This window comes from Papio anubis, chromosome 19, assembly GCF_008728515.1.
Source record: "Papio anubis isolate 15944 chromosome 19, Panubis1.0, whole genome shotgun sequence".
Lineage (NCBI taxonomy): Eukaryota > Metazoa > Chordata > Mammalia > Primates > Cercopithecidae > Papio > Papio anubis.
The window spans coordinates 12,475,427-12,497,036 of record NC_044994.1 but is presented as its reverse complement, the minus strand read 5'-3'; the positions used below and the strand labels follow the sequence as shown (position 1 = coordinate 12,497,036).

General features: G+C 41.9%; 1 protein-coding gene across 2 annotated transcripts in view; it reads right to left on the bottom strand.

The window, feature by feature from the left end:
• Positions 1–11,799, bottom strand: part of YES1 (YES proto-oncogene 1, Src family tyrosine kinase) — an 85,889-nt gene extending 74,090 nt beyond the window's left edge. The window contains exon 1 of one of the 2 annotated variants that reach the window (XM_009192485.4): positions 11,721–11,799. The gene's annotated coding sequence lies outside the window, so the exon portion shown is untranslated. Of the gene's footprint in view, positions 1–11,432; positions 11,684–11,720 lie in introns of those variants that run through there. The other variant, XM_003914208.5, reaches the window with a different exon arrangement.
• Between the last annotated feature and the right edge of the window lie 9,811 nt (positions 11,800–21,610).

Sequence of the window (21,610 nt, the reverse complement as noted above, 5' to 3'; positions counted from 1 at the left end):
TTGGGAGGCTGAGGTGGGTGGATCACGAGGTCAGGAGATTGAGACCATCCTGGCCAACATGGTGAAACTCCGTCTCAACTAAAAATACAAAAATTAGCTGGGCATGGTGGCGTGTGCCTGTAATCCCAGCTACTCAGGAGGCTGAGGCAGGAGAATCGCTTGACCTGGGGAGTTGGAGGTTGCAGTGAGCTGAGATCATGCCACAGCATTCCAGCCTGGCGACAGAACAAGATTCTGTCTCAAAAAAATATAAAAATAAAAATTAAATAAAATTAGCCAGGCATAGTGGTGCACACCTGTGTCGCAGCTACTGGGGAGGCTGAGGTGACTGCATTTCTTGAGCCCAGGAAGAAGAGGCTGCAGTAAGCGGTGATTGTGCCACTGGACTCCAGCCTGGGAGACAGAGTGACCCTCTGTCTCAAAAAAATGATGTACAGGAACCAACTAGTATAGAAGACTATAAGAATGAGGAACAAGCCAGTATGGAAGAACCCTTGCTTCCTCTAGAAGTATAGCCTTGAATGACTGATGAGTCTGTACCAAGACGTAGGAAACTGCTATTATAGTGACAGGGCAAATTAGAAAATGGCTGTCTTTCCGCAACACGTCTGACATGTTGACTAAATCATCAGGCAATAAAGACCTTCCATCTATCTCTACTAACTCACCTAGAAATAAATGATATAATTAGTAGAAATAAAGGCAATATTGTACAGTAGCAATTTGATCCAGCTTCTGAGGCAGAAGACAGATTTGAGTACACACTCCATATATATGTGTATATGTATGTATAGAGAGTGTGTATGTGTATATACAGAGAGAGAATATATAGACTTCACAAACCCAAACCTACAAAAGGGCAACATTTGCTACAGTTTAGTGTAATAACTCATCTTTTGCATGTTTCTTTATTCTTTTGATGAGTTAAGTTTAGGAAAAAAAGAAACTTTATTGGGAAAACATGCTCTGCTAATCTGGCTGAACAAACACCTTATTTTATAAAAAGATGAAGAATGTCTTGGACTTAGTACATCATTTTCCATTACTAACCCCAACTTACAAAAAGATGGCATTTGCTACAGTTGTTAGTGTAATAATACATATTTTTCAGTTAATGAACGTATTTAATATCTGACCTTAATTAACATCTGATGTCTATTATAAAACATGCACCACAAAGTTACTTCCATTAAAAAGAAAAGCATAGGCTGGGTGTAGTAGCTCAAGCCTGTAGTCTCAGCTGCTCAGGAAGATTACTTGAGCCAAGGAGTTCGAGGCTGTAATGAGCTATGATCACGCCACTGCACTCCAGCCTGGCCAAACAGAAAGAAAGAAAAATAAAATAAAAAATAAAAAAAAGAAAGAAAATAAAATAATTAAAAAGTATTGCTGGGCGCGGTGGCTCATGCCTGTAATTCCAGCACTCTGGGAGGCCGAGGCGGATCACCTGAGGTCAGGAGTTCGAGATCAGCCTGACCAACATGGAGAAATCCCATCTCTACTAAAAATACAAACAATAAGCTGGGCATGGTGGTATATGCCTGTAATCCCAGCTACTCAGGAGGCCGAGGCAGAAGAATCGCTTGAACCCGGGAGGCAGAGGTTGCAGTGAGCAGAGATCGCGCCATTGCACTCTAGCCTGAGCAACAAGAGTGAAACTCCATCTCAAAAAAAAAAAAAGTATTAATTGAACATTCTTTGCCAACAATTCAAATGCACTATTTAATGAAGAAGAAAAAAGACAAGAAATCTCCCTTTCCATCATTGCTCCTCATTCCTAAAAAAGTTACGGCATATACAACAGGCTTGTAGTCAGCCCTAGATTTAAATCCCAGTTCTGCTAGTTGTGTGACCTTAGCAAATTATATATACTTTCTGATCCTCAGTTTCTTCATCTGTAATAAATTCCTACATCAAGGGATCCAGCACAGTCGCTCACACCGGTAATCCTAGCACTTCAGGAGGCTGAGGCAAGCGGACTGCTTGAGCCTAGGAGTTCAAGACAGCCTGGGCAACATGGCGAAATCCTGTCTCTATTCTAAAAAAAAAATAAAAAAAAACAGGCCGGGCATGGTGGCTCACACCTGTAATCCCAGCACCTTGGGAGGCTGAGGCGGGGGGATCCCTTGAACCTAGGGGGTTTAAGACGAGTCTGAGCAACATGGTGAGACATTTTAAATTTTAAAAATTAAAAACAAAAAATTAGCAGGGCATGGGGGCTCACAACTGTGGTCCTAGCAGCTACTCAGAGACTAAGGTGGGAGGATCACTTGAGCCTGGGAGGCAGAAGCTGCAGTGAACCAAGGTTTTGCCACTGCACTCCAGCCTGGGTGACACAGTGAGACTCTGTCTCAAAAATAAAAAATAAATACCCATCTCATTCCTAATTTTTCTGTGTATTTTGGAAACACATTTCAAAGATTCAAGTCAAATGTGATAATGCATACAAAAGTGTGGCATAGTACCTATTACAGGAAAGGCTTTCTTCTTTCCCTACCCAATGCCAAAGAGGAGTGAATGGGTGGGAAATGAAAAAGGACAGAGAAGATAAAGTTACAAACTCCATATTATAACACTCCTCATTTTCTCAAACCCTTTTCTACTATTTTTGTTTATTACTCCCAATCTTTTGAAGCTTTTCTGTAACTCATACTGTCCTATAGAGTTAGAGTATGAGGCACGTTTCACACAGCGCCTATCAAGCAGGTGGGGAAATCTAGGGAAGTTTCTGTACTTAAATTAAGCTTAACAGCAATGCCTTACAGGGAGAATCTGAGTATCCTAACAGGGAACTCGAAACAGTGATTTTTAAATAGTGAGGAGCTGGTAAGGTGGGAAAGGAGGGTGACTGGCAAGGCTACAGGGTTCACCAACCTCACAATCAGAGCATTTGTAGGCCAAATATTTTATTTGATCAAAGAGCTCAGCAGTTAACAAAAACAAGGCAAAAACTGAGAATCAGTCAGAAAATATTTTACCACCAAAACATTTTACCTATTTGTGAGGCTTTTATAAGACTCCAACGGGCTGCCTAGAAATCAGGCCAAAAGGCTTATGTTACAGAAAAGACTTCCTGGAAAAACAGACTCTAATTTTTTTTTTTTTTTTGAGACAGAGTCTCCCTCTTGTGCCCAGGCTGGAGTGCAGTGGCGCAATCTTGGCTCACTGCAAGCTCCGCCTCCCGGATTTGCGCCATTCTCCTGCCTCAACCTCCCAAGTAGCTGGGACTACAGGCGCCCGCCACCACGCCCGGCTGATTTTTTGTATTTTTTAGTAGAGGTGGGGTTTCACCATGTTAGCCAGGATGGTCTCGATCTCCTGACCTTGTGATCCGCCCGCCTCAGCCTCCCAAAGTGCTGGGATTACAGGCGTGAGCCACTGTGCCCGGCCTACAGATTCTACTTTTCAAACATCAACTTACAAACTTTCGAAACACTATAATTTTAGTTTCTTTGTTTTAGAAAATCTATTTCACAAAACTTAAAAAGTAAAACATTTTCCAATGCCATGCTTGTCTTGTTCTAAATATTAACTGTATGTGTATAAAAACAAATATCAAGAACAAGTTGTCCATACCTTTGTCAATTAAAAAAATTAAGTGTAAATTTTGATAATAGTGGCTATTTTTCTGATATAATGTTGCAAAGTTTTTATTCAAACAGCCACGATTACTTGTTAATTGACATCATAACTATCCACTTCAACAGAATAATTAAGTCATTTTTCTAATTTTATTACGAAAAAATCTGGGCTGGGCGCAGTGGCTCACGTCTACAATCCCAACACTTTGGGAGGCCAAGGCAGGTAGATCACCTGAGGTCAGTAGTTCAAGACCAACCAGGCCAACATGGTGAAACCCCATCCCTATTAAAAATAAGAAAATTAGCTGAGTATGGTGGCACACACCTGTAATCCCAGCTACTCAGGAGGATGAGGCAGGGAGAACTGCTTGAACCCGGGAGGCAGAGGTTGCAGTGAGCCGAGACTGCGTCTCAAAAACAAAAACAAAAACAAAAAAAGGCCGGCTGAGGTGGCTCATACCTGTAAGCCTGGCACTTTGCGAGGCCAAGGCAGGTGGATCACCTGAGATAGGAAGTTGGAGACCAGCCTGACCAACATGAAGAAACCCCATTCTCTACTAAAAACACAAAAATTAGCCGGGCGTGGTGGCACACACCTGTAATCCCAGCTACTTGGGAGGCTGAGGCAGGAGAATCACTTGAACCCAGGAGGCTGAGGTTGTAGTGAGCCGAGATTGAGCCACTGCACTCCAGCCTGGGAGACAGAGCGAGACTCCAACTCAAAAAAAAAAAAAAAAAACCAGAAAACAAAAACCTAGCGTAATATTTGTCACACCACAGGTTTAATAAACGTTTGCTTAATTAGTATAACTGCAATTTGCTTGAGAAAGTTCCGTGCCAAGTCCATGGGTCAGTTTTTTATAATCTTTCCTTATAGCTAATTTGATTCCAAAATTGAGACTCAAACATTTCCTTAAAATTTTATCAATACAGTCATGCATCACTTAACATATATTCTGAGAAATGCCTCATTAGGCAATTCTGACATTATGTGAACACTCTAGAGTGTACTTACACAAACCTACGTGGTATAGCTGACTACAACCTTGGGCCATATAGCATGGCCTATTTCTCTCAGGCTACAAACCTGTACAGCAGGCAACAGTACAGAATACTGCAAGCAACTGTAACACAGTAAGTATTTGTGTATTTAAACATAACTAAATGTAGAACAGATCAGTAATTACACAGTATAAAGAAAAATGGTACACCTGTGTAAGGCAGCTCTACTATCATCTTAGAGGATCACCATCATGGACTGAAACTTCCTTAGGCAGAGCATGACTATATTGTAACAACTTCAACTGTGGCAGAAAACACATTTATATAAAGCGGAGAAACTATTAGAAACCATCAGGCCCAACTACCTTTTGTTTCAAATTGCTAAACTAAGGCCTAGGGAGTTTACTGAACTGACCAAGGCTAAACAGCTCTTCACCATCAGAAATGAAACTAAAATCTAGAGAGTGCTCTACCTTCCAGTCCTTTCCTTATAACACCATATTGCCTTCTCTGCTCCTTCCAAATGTCTGACTGCTATTATTTTTAAAGTATCCTTATCTGTAAAATATTAATCACATCAGAACAAAAGTTAGAAGTCAACACATTTGCCAGGAAACAATTTGAAGTATTAAACTTATACACAACCACCACCAACTTTCTCCACCTCACCCCAATTTCTACTTAATGCTAAGAAACTGAAAAGTTACATTAAAAAATTAGAGAAGTGAAAATCCTCTTATGTCAGTTGAAGAAAACCTAGAATCCACAATTTGTTGGGAACAGAGGCTGAAAATCAAACAATCTTGAAGTTTCAGTGGTCAGTCCTTTTCCTCCCAGCACTTCCTGTTCCGTCCTCACCCCCAATAACTCAGCAAAAGTATACCTACGAATTATGCATTCCTTCACACACATTACCGCAAGACAATCAGGACTTTTTTCTTTTTGTTCTAGGTATATATGAACAAGTCATAATTGCGATACTGATTGTCACTACTGTGATGAGATACTAAACGCATTTTTTTTTAAATCTAGGATTTGTCTTTAGCATAACTTGGACTTCTATTCGCTAAAATAGTACAATGTATTTATTTAAAATAAATCTTACTAGAGACTAGTTTAACTTCAACTACAACAAATTTTCAGTTCATATTAGAAATATCAAAATGACCTTTAAATTAATGATTGAAGGATTGCTTAAGCTATTTTGTAAAATCACCTTCTAGAATAAAACCTTGAGAGCAAAAATCTAAAGAATTAACTTAGAGCTATGAAAAAGCATTAAGCTAGTTTTACAACATTTTAGTAGAGCTGTACTCAAAACATTTGTCTGTAGTAGTAAATTCATATAAATCTGCCTACAACCACATCCCTACATGCAATTTAGAATTTATTCAGTATTTATTGTGGTAAGGGCTGTTCTCAAAGATGCTATAAAACAGCTCCTTGACACAGTGAATACTAGGTCAAGAATAACAGACAAGCATGGAAAGAACTACAATGCAAGGAGAGGTGTGTTTTGACATAAGTGTTTTGTGGGAGCACAAAGAGGTCATAACACCAATGTCTTGCTAAGTATATGCCATAATGATGTGTACTTAATGTTCAAATGTATGGTCTTCCTGTACCTCATCCTTCCTCTGGTTATACAAGTTTGAGCACTACTTTTCTCAATCCTCTCTAATCTCCATCCCAAATTAGCCAAACCCAAATTACCAAAGACAAGGTAAGTCAAAGGAATTGTCTCCAGATTTTCAGTAGACAGTAGTGGTAAAAGCAAGGACAAGACGCTGCTGTGGCTGGGTGTGGTGGCCTATAATCCCAGCATTTTGGGAGGCCCAGGCAGGTGGATCGCTGGAACCCAGGAGTTTGAGACCAGCCTGGACAACATGGTGAGACCCTATCTCTCCAAAAAGTTCAAAAATTAGTCAGGCATGCTCCAGTCTGGCCAACACAGTGAAACCCCGTCTCTACTAAAAATACAAAAATTAGCCGGGCGTGGTGGTGCATGCCTGTAATCCCAGCTACTCGGGAGGATGAGGCAAGAGAATCACTTCAACCTGGGAGGCAGAGGTTGCAGTGAGCCAAGATCATGCCATTGCACTCCAGCCTGGGCAACAGAGTCAGACTCCGTCAAAAAAAAAAAAAAAAAAAAAAAAAGCCAGGTATGGTGGTGCACACCTGTGGTCCCTGCTACTCAGGAGGCTAAAGTGGGAGGATCCCTTGGGCCCCGGAGGTCAAGGCTGCAGTGAGCTGTGACTGCACCACTGCACTCCACTCTGGGCAACAGAGCGAGATCCTGTCTCAAAAACAAAGCAAAACAAAAAAACAGAAAAGATGCAACTGTTGCTATTTGCTTGGCATATTTATAAGCTGAGCAACATTTTAAAAGCAGCAAAATTTGCCTATGGCATCTTCCAGTCTGGGGATTGCCATATATAGCTGATAATGTATTTGCAACTGTTGATGTCCATCTTCTCAAACACCAGGGATAAAGAAAGAACAAAAGGAAAAGAACGCAGAGTTCCTACTAGCAAAATTCAGGCAGCCACAGGGGATATGCAATGTATAGCTAATTCCTCTTGAAGGCCTTCCACTTCCTAGGAGAAAGTAGAGTCCAAAGAACCTACATGCCAGCAGTTCTACTCCCCTCCCCTAAACAACAGTAAAAGGAGCAATTCTAAGAATCACAGCTTAAAGCAAAAGGAAGTATAATGCTACAAGGAACCTGCAGTCTCACAGCTTACTGTACATTTGAACAAGAGAAACTGAAGGGCACTGCTACCCTAGATTTGGCAGGCGGGGGAAGGAGTTGAGGCACAGAGGCTTGTAACTCAGTCCATTAGTACCTCAACAGTACATTATTCTATACTCTAAAATTACAGGATTCTCTGTCTTTCCTGGAGTGGGCTTTCAGATCTTAAAGGTAAGCCCAAATCCAGACCAGGATATATTGCCATCAAGTCTGCTAGTTCCAAGACAACAGTAGTGCTGCCGTAGCCAACGATTCCTTGGCATACAGACATGTGAAAATGATATTGGCGGCAGCACTGGCTCTTCTCTTTCACCCTCTACTGTTACTATAGCTCCTTTTGCTAAATCTGCCTCTGAGTTTAGACAGGAGCTGGATGGTTAGTAATCACCCAGCAGCTGCAGCTGAGCAATACTCAGCCTAATTGTGGCACTGGAGCAGCTGGGAGGAAGAAAAGAGATAATACATACCCTGCCATAGCCATACACGAACTACCAATAAGACAACACACTTTAATAGAAACAGATGATTTCCTTTAAAGAAAAGTAGTTGTACCTCGCTATGGCACTTACATTTATATTATAAACCTGTTTAAATGTGAACTGAAGGTGACCTAAGCCATGTGGGGTTCTAAACAATGGAAGATCTTACTAAAACTTCCTGTAAATATTCACACAACAAAGCCTGCACCACAAACATCACCTTTACAACATGACCAAAAGTTCCTGTGATATAAGAATCTGGCACAGATGTGATCCCTTCTTCAACTCTACAACAATGCAAAGCCACAATGTGAACAACTAAAACAGCAAGCCATTACATAAAGCAAATAAATGATTCTCTGCATTTCTGAAACTCCAACACCATATTGTAATTTAGAACCAAAACATATTCATCCTTCAGGTGCTGCAAATCTTCATAAACTTTAAACAAAAGCTTATTTTATGCTGAGATTTCATGGCATTCTTAAGAATATAAAAACTAAGGCTGAAATTACTGATCTAAAGAATTACCGTTCTAGAAAACTGAAAATAGATAAAAGTCAAAACTTACGATCTTGATGTCATAATTGAGTTTTGTCATGTTATGTAATTTTCAGAAAAACAGAGTATTTGATGACAGAACAGTATCCATTCGTTCAATAAACATTTTGATTATCTTCTATTGGTTATTTACAATACACAAGCTGAAGCGGATTTTAATTTTGTAAAACCTGTGTCGTCTCTCAAAATATTAAAACAATTAACTTACGAAAGAAGACCAAGTAGAACTTTATTTAGAATTTTTTTCCCAACAATTCTCTAATTATTGTACATTTGGGAGTATTTGACTTTTTTTTTTGAGACAATCTCACTCTGTTGCCCAGGTTGCAATGCAGTAGCACTATCTCAGCTCACTGCAATCGCTGTCTCCGGGTTTCAAGCGATTCTTGTGCCTCAGCCTCCCAGGTAGCTGGGATTACAGGGGTGCACCACCACACCCAGATAATTTTTGTACTTTTATGTGGTTTCACTATGTTGGCCAGGCTGGTCTCAAACTCCTGGTCTCAAGTGATCCCCTTGCCTCCGCCTCCCAAAGTGCTGGGATTACAGGTGTGAGCCACCATGCCCAGCCTGACGTGTTCAAAGTCGTTACACATACCAGCTGGTATACAACAATTATGATTTAACAAACCTATTCCTATTGCAAAGGATAGCCTAGGTAGTGTTCTAAAGTCAGTCACCAAATTATGTTCTTAAACCAAGCACCTCATATAGTACATTACACATCGGATTCCTTAAAAAAAAATTCATGTAAAATAAAACATAGAAACAGATTCTGCACACAAACGTAGGGCTTAATGAATTACACTAAAACCAATACCCCTGGTAACTCCTATCAGGTTAAAAGAACTTTGTCACCACTTCAGAAGTCAGGTCCCTATCACAATCTCCTCCCTCTTCCCATATATTTCCTTTCATAGAACCACAGGTATTCTATGCTTCTATTTTTGCTTTCACAGAAATTTCCTTGCAGGTTTTTTCTTTTTTAATTACCCAAGTTTGGGCGACACCAGAGTTTAGCATCACTTAAATTTTTTTGGCGTTAGTCTTCTTTCTTACTATAATGCTAATAGAATTAATAACTGATGCCTACACTGATGTTGTAAAGAAAAACTACCCATAGTAATAAATTATTTACTGTCTAACATGATGCAAATTTCAACTTTGAATAAGTCTTACACCATCGGTTGGTAATATTTCACTTATACAGGTTTACTTCTAGTCTTTTAGCACATTTATACTTTTATCAATACATACCATGAAGGAATTCTACTTGCATAAACAATTTTTCAGCTTGTGAATTTCCTGAACTAAAACACACACACAAAAACAGCCCATGTATTAATATCATATACTTCGACCATAAGACAAATTCCACCTCACCCCGGAAGACAGGTCAAAGCTGTAATTTCACTTTCAGATGAACAGAAAGGAATCAATTTTGTGGTTTATGAAGTCAGCAAAACCTAACTGCGAAATTAAAGCTATTATAACATTACGGTGGTTACAACAGAGTATATATTTTAAGAGCCCTTTTATCTTTTATTCTGGAAACATGGATATAAACTGTTTTGTTTTCAGATCAAAGGCAATTGTCTATTTCAAATGTAGGACCCTCTGAAACGTCAACCAGCATTTAAAATCTCCACCGACTTTTAGCTAATGTCCAAAAATTAAAATACAATTTAACTTCCTTTTCTTACATGTCAACTGTGGCAGAGGTCTCACATTTATAAGCAAACAAAAACAACAAAACCATATACATTATTTGCTAAAGTAAAACTTCCTTACTGTACAATATATGAAAATCGTAAGTGATGCATACAAGATCCTTGGTTCATACAAGATACTCCTTTATTACCTGACCAAAATGCTTCCTGTCCACCGTGTGCCAAGCACTGTGACAGTTATTAGATTTACCATGCACCTTTCCTTAAATGTAGTCATGTGTATACATTTAGTAATATTTTCCTTAGTGAGTTATTTAACTTTAGAAATTTAACAGGATGGTTTAAACACATTTAAAATTATCAAGACATCTTTGGCACTAATCTTACAATTATAATACATGAAGATACTATAATCATATTATATATACGTGAAATCAACTATGTGAAAACACACATCCGTGGAACGTATATACATAATAAATGGTATGGACATAAAATTGTGCTTCCACCAGACTTTCATTATTTCCTTTAATAATGTACAAATTAGACCGTATGTTATTCCACGCCTATATCAATTAATTATGCAGAAAATAATTCAACCAAATCCGAACTGTTAAGTCCTACTCACTACAAAACAAAAACTAAAGTCCCTACACCAGACTTGATTTTCAAAGAGCTTCTTAAAACTCTGCTCCATGCCCAATAAAGTGAAAGCTGGAAGCAATTATCAAGAAGAAAAACACACTTTAAGACAAAATTTTCTTTAACACATGTGGACAGGGAACCGAACGCAACGGGAGGCGGAGTGGCATGAAAAAGTGGACGCTGAATGGTAAATTTCCCAACCCCCAATCCAAAACAAAGGAAAACTTTAAACATGTTGCGGTTTTCAATCAAACCAAGTAAAGCCCGAGAGGCTCACCCACTCGCCCCACACACCCTCTCCTCTCCCCGCACAGCTGCTACCGGCGTCGGCCGACACACAGACCCCCAGCCTTTAGGACCGAAAAGGGACCGCTTCCCTCGCCCCCGCTTCGGCCGTGTGGGCAAAAATAAACCTCGCCTCCACGCCGCCGGGCTGTCCACACGACCCCAAAGACAAGCGGTGGAGAGTGTCCCCACGCCCCTGGGACCTCAGGTCGGATTTGGGCGGGACCCGGCAGGACTGAACGGGGCAGAGACCGAGTCAGGGGCGAGCAGGTAGCGCGGGGAACGAGACGAGCCCGCCGGGCGAGCCGGGGGAGGGGAGAAGTTTCTTCCCAACTTCCCGACTCTGGCCCGCGGGGGCGGGGAACCGCGGCGGTGCTGGCAGCTCCGGGCGCTGGGGCCTAGCCCTGTCCGTGCCGGGGTGGACCCCTCCGCCCGCGGGGCCCCACCCGGTCCTTACCTGTCCTCCGGCCGCGCTCTCATGAGTCGCTGCTGCCGCAGCTCGAGGTGGCGGGAGGGGGCGGAGGGCGGAGGCGAGGCCCGCGGGCCCTCTCCCTCCTCCACCTCCTCGTCCCGGGGCGCCCGGCGGCAGCAACCACGGCAGAGCCGGCCCGGGACGCGTTGCTTCAGGACGAGGGAGTTCCCTGGCTCCCCACCCCTCGGCCTCACTCTCCACCTCCTTCCCCCGGCCCCGCCCCCTCACTTCTAACGGGGGCGGGGGCGGGCGCGGGGCTGGGGCTGCGGCTACCTGCGCGCGCCGCCGTCCGCTCACCGGAACTCGGGCCACGCCGGCCAGGCTCCAGGGCCCCCAGCCTTCCGGCGCCTACGCCCCCGCCAGGTCCCCTCCGCGGGCTCCGGGCCGCTTTGCTGTGGTCTGGGTATGCGACCGGTCCGTGTCACTTCTCCCGACCCAACATGGCGGCGGGGTCCGGGGCGGATTCCCGCGGGCGGCGCAGGCTGAGGGGGCGTGAGGAGGAGGTGCTTCCCCGCCCGGAGAGCAGGCCCGCGGCGCCCCTTCCCAGCCGCGAACCCACCGACGCTCGGCTGCCGCGGGGATTGAATGGGGCGCCCCGATTCCGCCCCTCTGCCTTTCTCTTTTCCTTGGCCCGGCTCTCCGTAGTGCCCAGGGCTTTGGGACTTGTTTTTGCGGGGGAGGACGGGGTTGAGTTTTTTTGGCTGGCTGCTTCTCAGCACTATGCTTCCGCACCCTTTGTCGTTGGTAGTAAAATCTCAGCCCAACCGCGTGAGCCGGGGGCGTTACTCACACCCTCGTCACCATCCAGATGCCGTCCAAACAACGTTCACGTCTGGCCTCCTTCCGAGGCAGGGATCCTGTCCCTGCCCCCAGGAGCTTCCTGTTAACTGTAGGTCGAACCAGCCTTGCCGGGAGGGGAATCGAAGCTGAGTTATGTTTGGCGACTATCTCAGTAATGGTGGCTTTGGCTTATGTTGGGACAGCGTATGTCTATATGATGCTGGCGGCAGCCCAGTGAGGGAAGTGCAACAAGTATGGTTATCCTGCTCGAAAGCTGTGGAAACAGCGACCCCGAAAGTGGAGGAGCCAAGCTGGAATCGTGTCGGTCTGAAGCCGCGCACCTTTCCTATGAGCCTCGTAGCCAGTCGCTGAAGAAGGGGGAGGACCCGGAAGGATGGGGTGGGGGCGTAAAGATGGGGTAGGGGCGTTAATCAAGGTCCTCATGAACTGACCCTTGAGGCCCTTCTGCTGCAGTCACTTCTGCCTTGTCAGACTTTCGGAGTAACTTCCTTTCTTTATTTCCTCTTTGGTGGGGTTATCAGAATAGTTGTGTGACTATTGGTTTCCTTTGCGGTTTTTAGTGAAATTCAGAATCATCGACAGATACGAAATAGTACAATCATACGTGTCAGTATTTCGGTGTTCTAGGAACTTAAGGAAATGCACATAAGGGTTTGAACATTTTTTTCTTCAGCTCACTAAATGAACGAAAGGTAGGCGTAGGCATTAAAGATACACATAATGTGGAACGGTGCTGTATTTTCTTTAGCTACTAAAACTTCATTTGTCTTTGACTGTCTCAGGGTTGTAAAATTTTATGTAGGTCTATATTCAGCTTTTATTAAAGTAGAAAATTCCTTGAGCTGTTGAGTTTCTTCACTAAATAGAGATGTCTTTGTCTTCTTAAACACTCAGTCTAAAAACCAGCTCTGAAATACGCCGGGCACGGTGGCTCACACGTGTAATCCCAGTATTCTGGGAGTCCAAGACAGCAGGATCGCTTGAGCCCAGGAGTTGGAGACCAGCCTGGGCAACATGGGAGACCTCCTATCTAGTAAAATATATTTTTAAAAATAATAAATGAAATTAAATAGTAGTTTGCCCCAGTTTAAGGGGTAAGGTGGCTTTGAAGATGTTCTATATGGAGTTTTAAAGTTGGGAGAGTATGTCAGAATGTCACCTACAAGTTATAGATTACATTGACTTACTGAGTTTGCCTCTCTTCGCCCTTGCTTTTATTTTTATTTTTTAATTACCACATTCCCTGATTTATTTTTTAGTATATTCATCAATGTCAAACTTCAGTCTGTAAATAACCTGGAAAGTTTTCAATCTTAACATTTAGTGGCTCACTTGTTTCCAGGAATATTTTTTTTAAACAAATTTTAATGAGGAAGAGAAAATCTGGAAAGTCTCACTGAGTTTGATGTAACAAAAATTGCTTTTAATCTGTTCATCCTGAAATGGACAAATAAGCTTGCCCCTACTTTTCCCTTCTGTACAGCATAGAGGTGTGGTATGTACATGTGTGTTAGGGAGTGATAAGGAACTTAAGTCTTGAAACCCCTGGAAAAGTCTGCTGGAGGAAAAAGCTAGGGGAAAGCTTTAAACAAACAAACTTTATGAGATATGTCCCTATAAAAGTAAAATGTTTTCATTTAAGTTGATTAATGCTTAAAATTATTTGGCTGGAAGTTTGAAAGGTTGAAAGTTGAACTAGGGCCCACTCGGTACCACCTTGGAACCTGTGATTCTACCAGGAAATGTTTTTGTTTAGGATAAACCTGTCCTACGTGCTATCACTGATCTGCTGCTGCTGCTGCTTCCGCCACTGAGGCTATGATGATGATTTTTTCCTGGTAACAGTAAAAAAGCCTACAGCCCTACACAAGGTGCATGTATTGCCTCTTTTCTAACAACCATCCCCTTACCACCCTCCTCAAATCCGTTCAGTGCCTGACATTATCTGCACCACCTTAGCTTTGCTACCTCCACCTGGCCAAGACTGCTCCTATGTCCAGTTAGGAAGAATATGAGGACCCCTCTAAGGATAAATTTAGAAGATCAGGAAAAAGGAAAGTGTTTCTCCTTGAGTGTTAGGCCTATTGTGACAAGCTCAGTGGAGAAATGCACCAACTCATCAAGTTCTCAATGCTCCTGATGTCTTCATGGCCTTGAGGACTGAGGTTTCTATATTACAGTTTTATTTCCCCTCAACTGGGAAAGGACTGTCTAAGTGACTTAAATAAATGTATATAGAGGGCCAGGCGCAGTGGCTCACACCTGTAATCCTAGCACTTTGGGATGCTGAGATAGGTGGATCACCTGAGGTCAAGAGTTCGAGACCAGCCTGGCCAACGTGATGAAACCCCGTCTCTACTAAAAAAAAAATACAAAAATTAGCCAGGTGTGGTGGCATGCATCTGTAATCCCAACTACCCCGGAGGCTGAGGCAGGAGAATCGCTTGAACCCCAGGGACAGAGGTTGCAGTGAGCTGAGATCACGCCACTTCATTCCAGCCTGGGTGAACGAGCAAAACTCCGTCTCTAAATAAATAAATAAATAAATGGATATAGAAGGACATATCTTGCAATGAATAGATGTCAATCGAATGTATCTTGCAATTAATAAATGTCAAATATGGCAATCTTACATGAACTTCAGCAAGTCTACCTCCATCTTCTTGCTCCCTTTTGTTACTCTCTCTAGCTTTTAACTTCTTCACTACCTGGTTTATAGTCTTAGAATTTAACCCTGTGCTGAGTATGCCTTCTCCACTCCAGAACTAGTTTCTGGCAGTATAGTCTTTGCTATTGGAATCTCCTTTGGGGACATCTCTTGTTTTATTTCTGACTTCAGTTCTTTCTAGTTCTGCAGCTTGACCCAGGCCTGTTTTATCTACCAAAGTCCCTGGTTTCAGCTCTAGATTCTGGTACCACTCTGCTTATTCCTAGGTAGCTTTACCCACAGCTTCAGACTATCATAGGCTCAGCTTGGTTTCTCACTCTGGTGACAGCAGTTTCTAGGCCAGATGAGCACCTTACATTCTCTCACATGCCCTCTGCCGAGTAGAATACAGCCAGTAGTGGACACCTCTTGAGGGTACCTGTTTAACTCAAGTTCCTCTTCTCTGAGAATTACTCCTTCAATAGGTAGCACGTAGGCCTATGATCAAAGTACTGCTAATCCCAGGCTCCAGGCTGAAAGTTTGAATTTTGAGGAGTAACATAAAAGTGACTCGGTTAGTGATTATTCATGGTGGCCATGGTGGAATTAAGTCAAATGGCAGAAGATGAGTGTCCAGGGGTGGAGGACTCCAGTGCTGGTGGTGCCTGGGTCGTGAGCACACCATCCTTGTGGCAGAATCTGGACTTTGTCTCGCCTTCCTTGCTTCCTGCCTGAGTGGGCTCCTCTAGTCTTCCTGTTGATTCTCACCATCCTCCAATAAATTCCCTTCATGCTTCAATAGAGACCATTTTTGTTCTTTCCAAATGAAAACCATTACTTAGTCTTTGCTACTTACTTGTGCAGCCAACAGTAAACTCGGGAGCTGTGAGGGTGCATCTCCTGCCACGTGCTCGGAGAGGCAGTGGGAGTGGAATGGGGGATCCGGTTTTCACAGAGGATGAAGCAGGCACAGCCAGAGGCGGGAGATAAAAGAATGTGGGACCCCCACACTGAGACTTGGGACTTGGGACTTTTGCCACTGTAAGACCCCAAACCTAGAACAGAGCTGGCAGGTCAGTCTCTCCTCCTGCTTGCCCATGGCAGTCATGGCTTTTAGACTGCGCATAGCATATACTCTCCCCCAGAGCATTAACACCATCCTCAGAATCCTCAACACAATTCAGGCAACAGCCACCGCAAAACTGGAGTTAGAATATGTTGAAAACCATTTCATATTTCTGCCCTATCAGCTTATAATTTCCTCCTGAGATCTATATTTGCAATTCCTGTAGTCGTTACCAAGTGTTTGGCCCATACTTTTCTGAAGTATTAAGCTGATACATAGTCATGTCAGTGTCTGACATTGAGTTTAGACACCAGTAAAATTGCTACCAGATTGCTACTTCCTGGAAATCTTTACAAATGGGTTATGAAAAGTAGAACATAACATTGCTTGAAGGCAAGAAGTTAAAGTAGATTGTTTATCTGCATTGAGTGTTTAGAAAAGAAACTATAAATCAGGTTCTTATCTTTAAAGTTAACGGACATTAGATCATGAAACATAAAAGGTTAGTGTTAAGGAAATTTGTATTAGATGTTTTGCAAGGTAACACTATAACTGGGTTTTTTTTTTTTTTAATGTATTTAGAATAAATCCATGCTTTTGAAAACCTTGTTTTAATCTCCTTTCTAAGGCTAAATCTTTATGCATTTTTGGCATATCATTATTTTTCACATTGAGCAAATTTTAAATTCTGACTACAGATACTATATGATGTAAAGAGTAAAACAGGCCTGGCGTGTTGGCTCACGCCTGTAATCCCAGCACTTTGAGAGGCCGAGTCAGGTGGATCACTTGAGGTCAGAAGTTCGAGACCAGCCTGACCAACATGGTGAAACCCCATCTCTACTAAAAATACAAAAATTAGCCAGGCATGGTGGCGCATGCCTGTAATCCCAGCTACTCGGGAGGCTGAGACAGGAGAATTGTTTGAAGCTGGGAGGCGGACATTGTGGTGAACTGAGATCACACCACTGCACTCTAGCCTAGGTGACAGAGCAAGATTCTGTCTTGGGGGGGTTGGGGGGATCCCCATAGGTTTCTTTTGGAAGTTTTCATTAGAGACTAATAAAATCTGTTTTTTCAGTTTATACCTAACTTGGTTTTAAACTTGTTTTGATTAAAATAACTAGCCATGGCCGGGTGCAGTGGCTCACGCCTGTAATCCTAGCACTTTCGGAGGCCAAGGCGGGTGGATGTCTTGGGCCCAAGAATTCGAGACCAGCCTGGGCAACATGGTGAAAGGCCATCTCTAGTAAAAATAGAAAAATTTTGCAGTAACTCATGCCTGTAATCCCAACACTTTGGGAGCCCAAGGTGGGTGAATCACTTGAGGTCAGGAGTTTGAGACCAGCCCAGCCAACATGGTGAAACCCTGTCTCCACTACAAACACAAAAATCAGCTGGGCGTGGTGGTGCGCGCCTGTAATCCTGGCTACTTGGGAGGCTGAGGCAGGAGGACCGCTTGAGCCTGGGGGCCAGAGGTTGCAGTGAACCAAGATGGCACCACTTCACTCTAGCCTGGGTGACAGAGTGAAACTCCGTGTCAAAAAAAAAAAATTATCTTCTAGCTTTATTACCATTATTATCATTTTCATTTCTTTATAGTGGGCTAATCTACAATAATTTTATATTATTTGAACCCTGAGTTCTGATCATTAATTTGCATGGGTGCATCTTCTTCTGAATACTTGAAATCACATTTACTAAAGAATCAACCACCATGCACTGAAGATTCAAAATGTATACAATGACTCTCACAGTTTAAAGGGTGCTATTTAAATGATCTAAACACGACTAATGTAGAGATTTTTCTTCTGGAGACCTAGTAATTTTGGTATAAAATAGAAAATTGGTACTCATGCTTATTTTATGTAAAATTAATTCCAAGTTTAAAATAGAAGCAATGTGGGAGACCAAGGAATGGATGTTTTGAAAACCACAGACTGGAAAATTTGATTTATGTTATAATGAGTGACTTTTAAAATGTATATGAACTCCTATTTAGGAAAGTATTTAGGTTCTCCTTAAACCTTTTAAGGACATATCGTCCAGTCGTGGATTCTATTTGAAAACTTTGAAACAGAAAATAATCCTCTGTTTAATAAAAGCCTCCAGAATAAACAACTTCTTTAAGCTTTTCTCTAACGTCTCCCATATTCTCTGTGAAAATTACCAGTCTCATTTCCTTTGAGATGGTATGCTGTGCATCCAAAGAACAAAGCATTTCCTGAGTCTGTTTGGAGTATGTAGAACCCATTCCTAAGCGTTTGCCATGTATCCTCAAGAATCTGGCATGTATTTGAAAAAACAACAAAAAAACCCCAAAGAATACAGAAACTTATATCAAAGCTTGAGATGGTTAATGGCACAGAATTATGCAAAGTCTTAGCAAGCATTTGATAAATTTGATTATTTAGACATTACTTATTAAATAAAACTTTACTTACCTAATCAATTTGAATATCCATATATGTGACTAGTAGAATGCAAAAAATATTTGGACTAGAAGTGAAATATAAGTTCTTGTTCCACTGCTAGTGGGTACAGGATTTCTTCTTGGGGTGATGAAAATATTCTGGAATTATGTAGTGGTGTTGCTTGTACAGCTTTGTGAGTATACTAAGAATCACTTTAAATGGTGAATTTTACTGTGTGTAAGTTATATCACAATATAAAAAAAATTTCTGGTACCAGAATTTTATGCCCTTTTGTAGCTATGTAATCTTAAGCAAGCAAATTTCCCAATTTCTCAAAGACTTCAGGTTTTTCCATTGTAAAGTGAAGGGATTGTATCAGGTCAATATTTTTTGAACCGTGGGTTGTAATTCCTTACGGAATAGCAAAATCAATTTAGGATATGGCAACCAGCACCTTTTAAAAAATGAAACAAATATCACAGCATACTGCATATACTAAGTATAATTTGGCAAAACTTATTTTTTCTATGTGTATATACTGAGTTATGACATAAAATACATTTTTTTCATTGTGGGTTACAGTTACAAAGGTTAAAACCCACTGTATTTCCTGATTTGTAATGTCTCTCTTTCTATAAAATTTAGTCAATTTACATTCAATTTAGTAGTAGCAAACTCTCCATTTGATCTTATAATATTTGTAGGTTATGTTCTTGGAACACGTACCACGCATCAGACACCATTCTGAACTCTTTACGTGTTAACTCAATTCTCACCGCACACTATGAAACAGAACAATTTTTGTGGTTCTTTCATTTTATAGACAAGAAAATGAAGGAAAGATAAGTTAATAACTAAGACAAAATCATACAGTTAGAAGGGGTGGAGCTGGAAATCGAGCCCTAATAGTTTAATTTACAGTATGTAAATTATATCTCAATTAAAAAAAATTAGTCCCAGAATTGTCTGCCCTTTTGTAGCTATGTAATCTTAAACCAGCGGATTTCCCAATTCTGTTTTCTCAAATCTATTTTTGATTGTGAATATTGTCCAAAAAAATAAGGAAAGTTTCATTGAGGCTGGGTGTGGTGGCTCACGCCTGTAATCCCAGCAGTTTGTGAGGCCGAGGCAGGTGGCTCACCTGAGGTCAGGAGTTCAAGACCAGCCTGGCCAACATGGTAAAACCCCATTTCTACTAAAAATACAAAAATTAGCTGGGTGTGGTGGTGGGCACCTATAATCCCAGCTACTTGGGAGGCTGAGGCAGGAGAATTGCTTGAACCTGGGAGGCGGAGGTTGTATTGAGCCAAGATCATGCCACTACACTCCAGCCTGGGCAACAGAGCGAGACTCCCTCTCAAAAACAGAAAAAAAGAAAAGTTTCATTGATCTGAAAGAAACCATACTGGAGAAAGCACTAAAGGAGACGGAAGAAGCATAGTCATCAAATCACTTTGGTCCATCAGTCCTCTTGCCAGCATCTTCTGTAGACTCAGGTTTTGACTGAGTAGCAGAAATTTTCACTTACAAAAACAGAAGACGACACTCTGTATTAAATAATCTTCCCTTAAGAAAAATTAAGTAGGCTGGCCACGGTGACTCACGCCTGTAATCCCAGCACTTTGGGAGGGCTAGGCAGGCGGATCACGAGGTCAGGAGTTCGAGACCAGCCTGGCCAACATGGTGAAACCCCATCTCTACTAAAAATACAAAATTAGCCAGGTGTGGTGGTGGGCACCTGTAGTTCCAGCTACTCGGGAGGCTGAGGCAGGAGAATCGCTTGAACCCGGGAGGCGAAGGTTGCAGTGAGTTAAGGTCACACCACTGTACTCCAGCCTGGGTGACAGAGCAAGACTCTGTCTCAAAAAAACATAAATAAAATACAGAAAAATTAAAACCCCCATCTTTCCTTTGTTTTGTTCTAATAATATAAAAATGTCTTCAACTTTAGTTCAGTTGAATTTGGCTGCAAACATGTCCAGTGCTTTTCCCCAGGTAAGAATTGTTCTAATTAGTTTCCAAGGAAGGCAGTGATAACAGGGTGCATGAGAAATGTGAAACAGAATTCAGATGGATGACTGAAGTCGATGAGATTTTAATAAAAAAGAATACCAAATTATCTGTCTTCCTATCTTCTTTCTGATGATTGCTATATTCATTGGCACATACATATACCCATGCTTCTAATAATTTAGTAAATATGCAGGGCGTGGTGGCTCACACCTGTAACCCTAGCACTTTGGGAGGCCAAGGTGGGCAGATCACCTGAGGTCAGGAGTTCAAGTCAGCCTGGCCAACATGGTGAAACTCCATCGCTACTAAAATACAAAAATTAGTGGGGCATGATGGTGGGTGCCTGTAATCCCAGCTACTCAGGAGGCTGAGACAGGAGAATCACCTGAATCTGGGAGATGGTGGTTGCAGTGAGCCAAGATCGCACCACCGCATTCCAGCCTGGGTGGCTGAGAGAGACTCCATCTTAAAAAAAAAAAAAAAAAAAAAAAATAGCAAACACAAAGCATTTTTTGCTTGGAGGCTTCTCAAGGAGCTTCTGATCTCTTGGAAATTAAAATTGGAAACTCTTATTTCTTGGGTGTTCTTTAGCAGGCACTTGTCCTGCTTTTATATGCTAACAAATTTAAATTCATCTTCACCACAATCTGTGAGGTCATCCCTGTTTTGTTTTTGTTTTTAGTGTGAGTACACTGAAACTCACTTAAAATAATTTAGTGTTAAGAGAGCCAGCTTAAATTAAGCTTCAGTTTCTGTGAACCAACCCTGGTAGTTTTTCTTACTATATGGATCTGAAGTATTGCTCCCCTACTCAAATGCACCTCCATATACTGTGTACATGTATATATGCATTTCATATGTTTTCCATTGTTACAATTTATATAGATGTATTATGTCTACTCAGACATTTCCATTCTTTTGCTTTCATCTGCTATGGGATCTATATTTTACTGTTATAGAACATTTAAGGCCAGGCATGGTGGCTCATGCCTATTATCCCAGCACTTTGGGAGGGTGAGGCTGGAGGATTGCTTGAGGTCAGGAGTTTGAAATCAGCCTGGGCAAAATAGCAAGACACTGTCTCTACAAAAAATGGAAAGGAAAAAACAAAACAAAACAAAAAAAACAGGCATGGCAGCACATGCCTGTAGTCATACTACTTGGGAGGCTGATGCAGGAAAATCCCTTGAGCCCAGGAGTTGCAGTGAGCTGTGATTACACA